We start from the raw sequence: 10270 nt of genomic DNA, 5'->3' as shown, positions 1-10270 counted from the left end.
AGAAGTGCTTCCTCCAACCTCATGTAAAATCTGTGTGGTGGTTTGACGTGAACACATCTGTTATGCACCTCTTATACCTCCTTATCTGTTTTCATGGCATTGTGGCCAATTTACCTTTTTGTTTTTTAGAAGAAGAAATAGTTTCATCTATTTATTCATTCGAAAATATCTTTTGAATGCCTTCTCTGGACTGACAGTGTGCTGGGTGCTAGGGATTCCGCTCTGGCCGAAATAAACATAATCTCTGCCTTTATGTAATTTATATCAGTGGAAGGAACAAACAATAAATATCAGAATTTCTAATTATCTTACAGAAATGCTATGAAGGAAAAAAACATGGTGATGTGAGTAACTTGCTGGGGTTGGGCTTAATTTAGATAAGGCCTCTCCGTGGAGGTGAGACTTTTGAGCTCAGATCTGAAGGGTTGAGAATGAGACTGCCATTCATTCATTCTGATGGGAGAGTGGACCACACAGCATATGTGTGAAAGGGAGGGCAGACCACAACATGTGCAAAAGAGCTTGACCCGGTCAAAGATGAGATCATGGCCCACTGACTGGAATCTAATAATTAGAGGCACTTTGGGAGGTAGAGAGGAGCCAGTTTTTAAATGGGTGAGGCCAGAATCTGATTCACAGTTTGGGAAGTTCATCATGTCTGCATGTAAACGGTGAATGGGGAAGCTGGAAAATAGGGATGGAGGGAGAACTTTGAAGCTTTGAGAGAGACAGTAATGGTGTGGACCAGGGATGTGGCAGTGGAGATGGAAACCGAAGGGTGTACTTGGAAGTGGAACCAACAGGACTTGGTGATGTCGTGGGAGAACTAGGATGACTCCTAGGTTTTGGCTTGAGGGAGTGGGTGGATGGCGGTGCCTCTTAGTGAGATGGGGAAGAATAGGAGCAAAACAGATCTTGAAGGGGCAAATTAAAACCATGATGGATGCCCGCTCCCACCACCAAAATGAAAGCTTAAAGGACGACAACGCCAAGGGTTGGGGAGGATCGTTTGCACTGATCGTCAAGGTTGGATGTCCGTGTGTTTCATGGTCTCTTCATTTTCCTGTTCCCTCAAGCCCCTTGGCCCTCGGACCTCCAGAGGGTGGTCAGTGCATGAGGAGCACAAATGGCCTGTCGGTCTCCTTCCCCGAGCAATGTCGGGCCTTGACCGCGGTCGTTATATCTTCCCGGCCCCGCTACAGTGCTTTGCGCCTCTCGGTGCCAGCTGGCGTGGGGCCGCCCGTAAGCACGGGGGTCGCAGGGGCACCTGGGCATCACTCTGGATGGCCAGCCTCTGCCCGTTACCGGCACGGTTGACCTCGGCCGTTGAGAGTTCAAGGTCAACGCAAAGATTCCAAGCTTTCCGGCCAGAGAACTTTATTCCATTCCTAGCACGTTGCTCTCAATACATGCCACGGGTGCTGGCAAAGTCGCTTTGGACAAAACCAACTTTACCCCTTCCTCATTTTATGATTTTGCAAGTATAAAGATAAATGACAAAAAAAGTTTAGAAATATGAGAAAAGATAGAGGAAAGAACACTTTGAACAATGAAACCAAAAGGTAAGTCAAAACTATCAAAGGAAATCTCTGTGTATATGTTTATATTTTCATATATTTGTATTCTCCCAAATGTAACAAAGGTGCCCAGCTTGAAAGAATCCTTTTTAAAAATGAGAATATTTTATGTAGCTGAATGTAGAATGTATTAATAATTTAAAAAGTTATGTTTTATGTTAAGATCATATTGCAACCTATGCAAATATATATATGATACACAAATCAACCCAAAAGAAAAATTAAAAGGATATATGTAGATCACGTATAATTTTTTTAAATTAAACTTTAAAAATATTGAGATAATTGTTTATTCATATGCAGTTGTAAGAAATAATACACAGAGATCCTGGGTACCCTGGTTTTTCCCAATAGTAACATCCTGCAAAACTACAGTACAATATCTTAACCAGCATACAGAACATTCCCATTACCACATCCATCATGTTGCCATTTAATAGCCACAATCACTAGTCTATTCTCCATTTCTATAATCTGGTCATTCCAAGAAATGTTGTATAAATGGAATCATATAGTATGTAACCTTTTGGGACTGGCTTTTTTCACTAGATGTAATGCACTTGAGATCCATCCACATTTTTGCATGTATTAATAGCTCATTTCTTTATCTCTCTGAATACTATTCCATGGTATGGATATATGACATCTTGTTTAATTGTTCGCTTGATGAAGGACATATGGATTGTATCCAGTTTATGGTTATGACAAATACAACTGCTATGAACACTCATGAACAAGTTTTTTTTTTTTTTTTTTTTTTTTTTTTTAAAAAAAAAAAAAAATTTTTTTAAGGGGTTTTAAAAGCGGTTTTTTTTTTAAAAAAAAAAAAAAATTTTTTTAAGGGGTTTTAAAAGCGGTTTTTTTTTTAAAAAAAAAAAAAAATTTTTTTAAGGGGTTTTAAAAGCGGTTTTTTTTTTAAAAAAAAAAAAAAATTTTTTTAAGGGGTTTTAAAAGCGGTTTTTTTTTTAAAAAAAAAACCTCTCTTAAACCCCCTAAAAAAATTTTTTTTTTTTTTTAAAGATGACCGGTAAGGGGATCTTAACCCTTGACTTGGTGTTGTCAGCACCACGCTCAGCCAGTGAGCGAACCGGCCATCCCTATATAGGATCCGAACCCGTGGCCTTGGTGTTATCAGCACCGCACTCTCCCGAGTGAGCCACGGGCCGGCCCACTCATGAACAAGTTTTTGTGGGAACCTAAGCCTTCATTTCTCTGGGATAAATAAATGCTCAGGATACAACTGCTGGGTTGTATGGTAGTTGCAAAATTAATTCCCCCCCCCAAAAAAAAACACCTCATTTATTTTTGATAGGAAACTTGTTTTTAACAATAAATATTAAATATCATACATTAATGAAATATCATTCTAATTTTTTATTAAATTATCAAGATTTAAATACGTTACATATATCCACTCAAACCTACCTGGCAAAAGAGATGAATAATAAATACTGACATAGCCAACTAATTTTCATTAAATGCAATTAATTACTGAGAGGTAAAGAAGCAGGTATCTCTATTTATCATCATGTCAAAAAGGAATGATCCAAAGACTAGTCCCATGATTGTAATCTTTCCTTTAGTATCACTGTCATGTGTTCTTGTTTTATGAAATAAACCCACAGAAGAGTCAGGCTCAAAAACAACATATGTAGACAGAAAAAATAAAATGGTATCTAGGTATTAACAAAGGAAACTAAAGCTTGTATATTCGGTCTTCATTAAGAACTTATAACTAGTTTCCTTCAGAAATCCACAGCTCGGGCCGGCCCGGTGGCGCACTGCTACAGTGTGCTGCTTGGGAGTGTGGTGGCGCTCCCGCCGAGGGTTCGGATCCCACATACAGACCGGTTCCCGCTCACTGGCTGAGCGAGGTGCTGACGCAACACCGAGGGTTGCGATCCTGTTGCTGGTGCCGGTCCAGTACGGGCGCGACACTGAGGGTTGCGATCCGTTGCCGGACACGAAAAAAGACAAAAAAAAGGAAAAAAAAAAAAAAGAAAAGAAATCCACAGCTCCACATCTAATCCCAGCCTATTTATAGTTGAGTGTTATAGGGGACAATCTGGGGAAGCATGGTATTGAGTAATAACTTTTGACATAGTTTACTGCAACCTCATCATCAGTACTAAAATAATGGGTCAGCAATAGTATGACAAATGCAAAAAGGAGTACATTATATCATTTGTAAATTTTTGTCATTCAAGACAAAAATCAAGTACCAAATCAGTTGTCACTTAATTACATATTTCAAAAATTACAGCCATAAAATAAGTTGTTGGATAAATACAGGTAAGTTTTTTTTCTTTTAAGAGAATTAAAACCAGTGTAGATAAATCTTGCATTTGAACATAATACTAACACATTTTCTTCTTACGCTTTCAGAACTTTTGGCTCTGTGTGTTTTCTCTGTTGTTTTCTGCTCCACTACCATTATTACTTGTTTGTGTTTGCCTCTATTATTTATTTATCTGATAAAAATCTGAGTTGCTTGGTTGTTGGTGAGCTGGGTGCAGCCTCTAGATCTGGAACATGATTTAGTGAGGAAAACGAGGATGTTCATTAGGAAGTGGGCGGGCCATCATCCCATAGAGTAAGGATGTACAGCATTGGATTGCATGCTTACTACTTCATCTTTTCTTTTTTCTTTTTCTTTGGCTGCTGGCCGGTAAAGGGATGGAATACTGAACATGGATGTTACTAGCACCATACTCTAACCAACTGAGTTAACCAGCTAGCCCTTGCTACTGCATCTTCTGAAATGAAAAGCATCCTTTAGGTAAAGCAGCCTTGTTAATTGGAAAGAACCACATGGAAAAGGAAGATCCGCCAACAGCTTCTTCATTCCTATAGCTGTGAGAATTTATCTCAACACGGCGCTCAAAAGTTTGGTTAGTTGATTCAGAAGAGTGAGAATTCCCACATGATACCACACATTAATTGATCCTCCATATAAATGAATTCCGTTCAGCAAAACTAGCATAAGACTTGCATTCTTGGTGTTTAATCCAAACAAAGGCAAGATTTCAGCTTTTTTTTCTCTGCTTTTTGCATATAATCACTTTGGTCAATGGCACAGCCTATAAGAAACTGAAGAAACAACTCATAATTTCTTCCCGCACTAGGGCCTCTAAATTCCCCACAGACACCGTTTTTCCCCAGAGCAGAGAGAGATCCAGAGTTTAAAGGAGGCGCTATGACCTCATCCACCTCCCTGCTTTGCTTCAATCCAGGGAGGGGAAGGAGGTGGGGCCGTGATTCGTTTTATAAGGAACTGCTAAGCTGTTTACCGGAGCGGCTGTACTATTTTACATTCCCAACAGCAATGTATGAGTGATCCAATTTCTCGGCAAGATTTTTGCGTGGGTGTGATTTTTTTTTTTTTTTTAAATAGAATGATGCGTGAAATAGGTGGAGTGAAAGCTTCTGATCAGAGTGAGAATCTTGGTACAGTTTACAGTTGGAGGAAAAGCTGTCAAGATTAGCTAGTAAAAATGGAACTTATGTTAATCATTTCATTAGAAATCATTCAGATCAGGTTGACCTGGAAGAGAAGAAACATGAAAAACTTTGTGGAGACAGACAGAAGAATGAGAAAATAGAGAAAGTGGATCTGTTGACATTCTTTCAACAAGATAGTAGTCAAGAACAGGTGGACATCTGACCAGGGAGAGTTAATGACGGGTCAAAGCTGCACTGGGCGTGGACCTCGCTGTAGGGTCTCCATCTCATGAGAATAAGACAGTAGTAATAATAATAATAGCAAAAATTATTCAGCACATATTACCATTTTGCAGATCAGGGAAACTGAGGCACTTAGAGGACACATAACTTGCTCATAGTCACACTCTGGCTTCAGAGTCCAAGTCCATGTTAACCATTCCAGAAACCACCATGACTCTCATAACTATAGTGAGAAAAAAAGCCATCATAACTAGATGGAGGACCATACATAAGTAGTTCTTTCCACCTTGAGGAAAGGTCTAGAGTGGGATCTGTGTAACAGTAAAAGAATAATGTGTTAAGGAGAAAATATGACATGAACATATGATTCAACTAAAGCCTTGCTAGAGAACACCCCGCTTCTATTGTTCTGGTACTTCTGCTGAATTTGGTCACTATTCAGTAGAAGTCATGTCATTCCACCTGGCCTGTGTCACCCGGCCCCTATGGCTGCTTGAAAGAAAAGCCCAGAAATCAGACTTGTTGGACTAGTATAAAACAAATACTCCCTCTCCCAGTGGCTAAGGGTGCAGAGTCCTCAGACAGCTGCTGCTGGGGGTGCTCTCTGTGATATTTTGATACATACATACGTATGTATATATATATATATATATATATATATTTTTTTTTTTTTTTTGCCTACCATTCTTGACTCATAACTTTCATAGCTCCTGTTTCCTAAGTGAGTAAAACAACAAGCATTGTGCTTCAGGCCTCAGAAGCAGGCCTCAGGAAACAGTCTCTCTCTGACTTTCTCCTGCCCTTTCACCTGCTTTTTTTTCTCCACAAGGCAGGTGGTAGAAACTATTCTAATCTTCCCCTGCCTTTCTATTTTGGAACTGGCCATAAAGAAATGCTTTGACCTACCTTGTTTGCTCTGATAAGATCCCCATTTCAGAGGGGGTCCTGCCCCATACCCTGAAGGAAGAAAAGCCACACAGAGGGGCCAAGAAGAATCTGAACAAACAGGCCTTGCTGGGTTTCCCCATCCAGTCCATTAGTATTAGGTCATACCCTTTTTGTCCAGTCATATTTCTACAAAGTTGTTAATGCTTCACTGCCTGTGTAATGAAGCTTCCATAAAAACCCAAAAGGACAGGATTCGGAAAGCTTCCAGATAGCTGAACATGTGGAGGTTCCTGGAGGTTGGAGCACCTGGAGAGGGCGTGGAAACTCTGCACTCATTCCCCCATACCTTGCTCTGTGCATCTCTTCATCTGTATCCTTTGTAATATGCCTTATAATAAACCAGCGAATGTGTTTTCCTGAGTTCTGTGAGCTGCTCTAACAAATGAATCAATCCTAAGGAGGAGGTCTTGGGAACTCCAATTGATAGTTGGTCAGTCAGAAGCACAGGCAAAACAACCTGGGGCTTGTGATTGGCATAGAAAGTGGGAGTCAGTCTTGTGGGATTAAACCCCTCACCTGCAGGGTCTAGTGGTAATCTCCAGGGAGATAGTGTCAGAATTGAACTAAGGACACCCAGCTGGTGTCTGCTGCAGAACTGATTGCTCGCTTGGTTTGTGGGGAACAAACCACCACATTTGATCAGAGAAGTCTTCTGTGTTGATTGTGGTGTGAGAGCAGAGGAAAAACAGTTTGTTGTTTCTACTTGATCTGTTACCCCAGAGGATAGGGCCAGCCCCCAAAGTGAAACCGAAACAGAAAGTTGTCAGGGGTGGCTGGAGGAGTACAGGTCTTGGGAAGAAGAAAGCACATGGGATCCAGAGAAGTGCAGGGCTTCCCCCAACAAAGGCTGTGAGTAGTTATCTCAGGCCCCACAGACTAACAGTTTTCTGTTTTAACTTATCTTTTTATTTTTCCTACTGTGTCTAAGATTTCAGTTTTATTTTCAAATGCATGTCTCTGCAACTGTCTACCTAAATGCTCCCTGTGAGAAATGCTCTCAATAATTACATGTGCTATTTCCAACTCTTCATTTCTCAGGTCACTTGTCATTTTGTTTCTGGGAAAGGTAGCAGAACAAGAAGTCCAGCAGGCTATGTTAGAGCCAAGAGCGTCCCCTCTCCTTCCTGTGGCTGAGTTAGTTCCTTGGTGTCCTTGCTTTGCCTCTGCCACCCCACAGAAGTTTGTCTGCCATGCCTGTCTTGGCATGATCCAGGAGTTGGTGCCCAGGTACCTTGTCACATCCTCTTCCAGCCCCAGCAGTTCTCAAGCACAGTACCTCAAGTAGATTAGAAGTGTTTAATAGTACAATAATGGTTCTGTGGGTCTAATAGGGAAATAATATTAAGCAATCAGGATTGTTACATTACTAAATTGTCACCCATTTTTGTTAATTATTGTCATCCCCCTCATAATCTTACAGAGGCCTTTCATGTGTCTTTGAGTCTCAGAATAACCTTGTGAAGGAGATAGAGCAGGTATGCTTACCTGAACTTTTAGATGAGAAATACAAGTTAAAAGAAGCAAAGTGCAAAACCCAAAGCATACCTCTGCACTTCTGACAATTGGAAAAGTGGAAAAAGTGAGATTTTAAAATTACAGACTTAAAACTTAGCCCGACTGAATACTATTCTAAGAGGTGATCAAATTCACAATTAGAAACAAACATTTGAGCTCTGACTATTTTTTACAGTGACTCTTTGACCAAGTAATTTTTAATCAATTTTAACTTTTCACCTTTAACCTTATAATCACAAAATGGTAAATTAGGAAGTAGGCTTTTTTAGCAGTAAATTATAATTAATCAATGTTCCCTGTAGCAAAGTAACCTTACCTTACGTTATAACTAGCCAAACTAAAGAAGTTAAGCCTTACTTCATCAATCATCTTTATGAATACAAATATTCCTACTCTTGAAGTCTGAGTCCTAAATTTTGTCTTTTACTTCTGAATACTTAAGACAATATCAGTGGCCTCTGTGGCAAATGTTTTTCTTTACATCTCAAGGATCTTTATATGTTTAAATTGCTAAGTCATTTACTAACTTTGGATTCTTCTATTCAATTACCTTTGTTTACTCAGATTTTCTGTTTCTACAAGATGATTTTGAAATACTGCAAAGAGAAAAAGGGAAACTTGGTCATCTTGACTTTATATCAGGAGTCATTTCCCCTTTCTCCTTCAGCCAAAAGAAAAGAAAAGAAAACAAAACAAAAACAAAACTCTAATCAATGCCATTTCTGTCTTTTACAGGCACAAACAGAGAAAAACATACAGGAAATTTGGGGACACTAAGATGTGAAAGACAGATATAATTGTCCCCGTTCTTACCCCCAAAGGTAAAGACTGCTAGGTCCTCTTCATCAGCTTACCTGATGACTTCCAAGCAAAAAAGATATTGAGGTATTACTAATTGGTGATATTAAATCACATGAAGATAGATCATGATGCAAATTATACTTATAGAGATGGAAGAGCTTAGTTATATTTACTAGATTTACTAATTAAATATTCATATAGCACTTAGCAAATTTACCTGTGGCTTCTTATGGTGTTCATTTTGAATAGGGTTTCTTAAAAGACACAAGTGTTCAGATACTTGGATACAGACATTAAGATAAAACACAGACACATGCATCATGTCTTGGGTATAAGGGGAAGATTCTGGAATCAGGGGTGAGAAGGGGCGCACCCTGCTCTAAGCCACTCTGCCTGTCTATGTCTTAGATTCTTATCTTGTAATGTGAGGGTGTTGCATGATGTCTAAACTCTAAAAGCACTCATAATCTATTATATACCAGTAATATATGATAATTTACTCATTATATTATATACTATATATAGTATAATTACATACTAACAATCTATTGTACAATCTGCTAAAATTTCATACAAATATCTATCCTTTTACATTTTTTCGTAAATTTTTGACCATTTTTCTAAGAATTATTTTGAATTTTCTGCTCCATAGAGGTAAGGAAAGTTTTTTCTTTAACAGAAAATATGAATAGATATTATTTATAGCCCTTAGACCTCATCCTTAACAAGAATTTATCTTAATATGAGGGGAAGAACAGAATGAATTAAATATTTTTTATCTACTCTTCTATGTTGTCTAAAAGCATTTGAGTGACATTTACCCAGAGGCCCAGATAAAATAAAACAAAGCCTTTACATGGCGGGATTGGGACTGGGGAAGGGATACCATAGATGTCGTAGGAGGGCACTAGAGGTCACGTACTATATTTGTTGTTTTTTAAGTCATTTATGTGGCTATTTGCCTCTAACAAAAATGAAATTTATATTTTATCTCTGTTATATAACAGAAATGATCTTTATTATCACCAGTCTTAGATACTTTCCCTTCTCTGGTGTCTACCTCCCACATAAGAAAGAAAGAAAAAGAGGAAAAAGGGAAGAAAGGAAGGGAGGGGTGGAAGGAAAGAAAGACTGAAAGGAGGGAGGGAAAAGGAATGAAGGGAAAGACGAAGGGAGAAATAAGGAAAGAAGCTCAGTCCCCTGAGTCCTTGGGCCCCTGGGCAGAGGTCTCGGTTTGTCCTCTGGCCTAACCCAAGGGAACAGAGCCTGGGGGATCAGTGCTTTGAGCACTAAGGACGCAGCAGGGAACACACCAGACAGCAAACTCCTGCTTCTATTGACGTGTGTTCTCAGTCTTTAGCATGTATATCAGGTGACAATTTGGGTGAATTTTGTTCTCAATGTTGTTCTGTGGTGCATTTTCCTAGAAGCAAATATTTTAGAAATTTTCTTCTCTTCTAATAAAAAACGATATAAATCGCTCAACAGAACAACAAAAGGATTGTGGTTGATTTTTTTAATATATAAAATGTTTGTTGTGGTATGATTTTACATGAGTTAAATTACTAATTTCTTTTCATTAGTAAAAGGTAGAATTATACTATATTTGAATTTTTTTTCCTGAAATTTGACATTAAATCTTATCAATACACATGTTGTTCAATCCTTGAAATACTGTCTGATTGTATTCATTGAACTGCAACATTTTTTCCCTCAGAAGGGGTCAGGCGTAGTATGTTCATAAA

The sequence above is a fragment of the Galeopterus variegatus genome, unplaced genomic scaffold (genome assembly GCF_000696425.1).
Source record: "Galeopterus variegatus unplaced genomic scaffold, G_variegatus-3.0.2 Scaffold114, whole genome shotgun sequence".
In the NCBI taxonomy this organism is placed as follows: domain Eukaryota; kingdom Metazoa; phylum Chordata; class Mammalia; order Dermoptera; family Cynocephalidae; genus Galeopterus; species Galeopterus variegatus.
Note: the sequence above shows the minus strand (reverse complement) of the source record.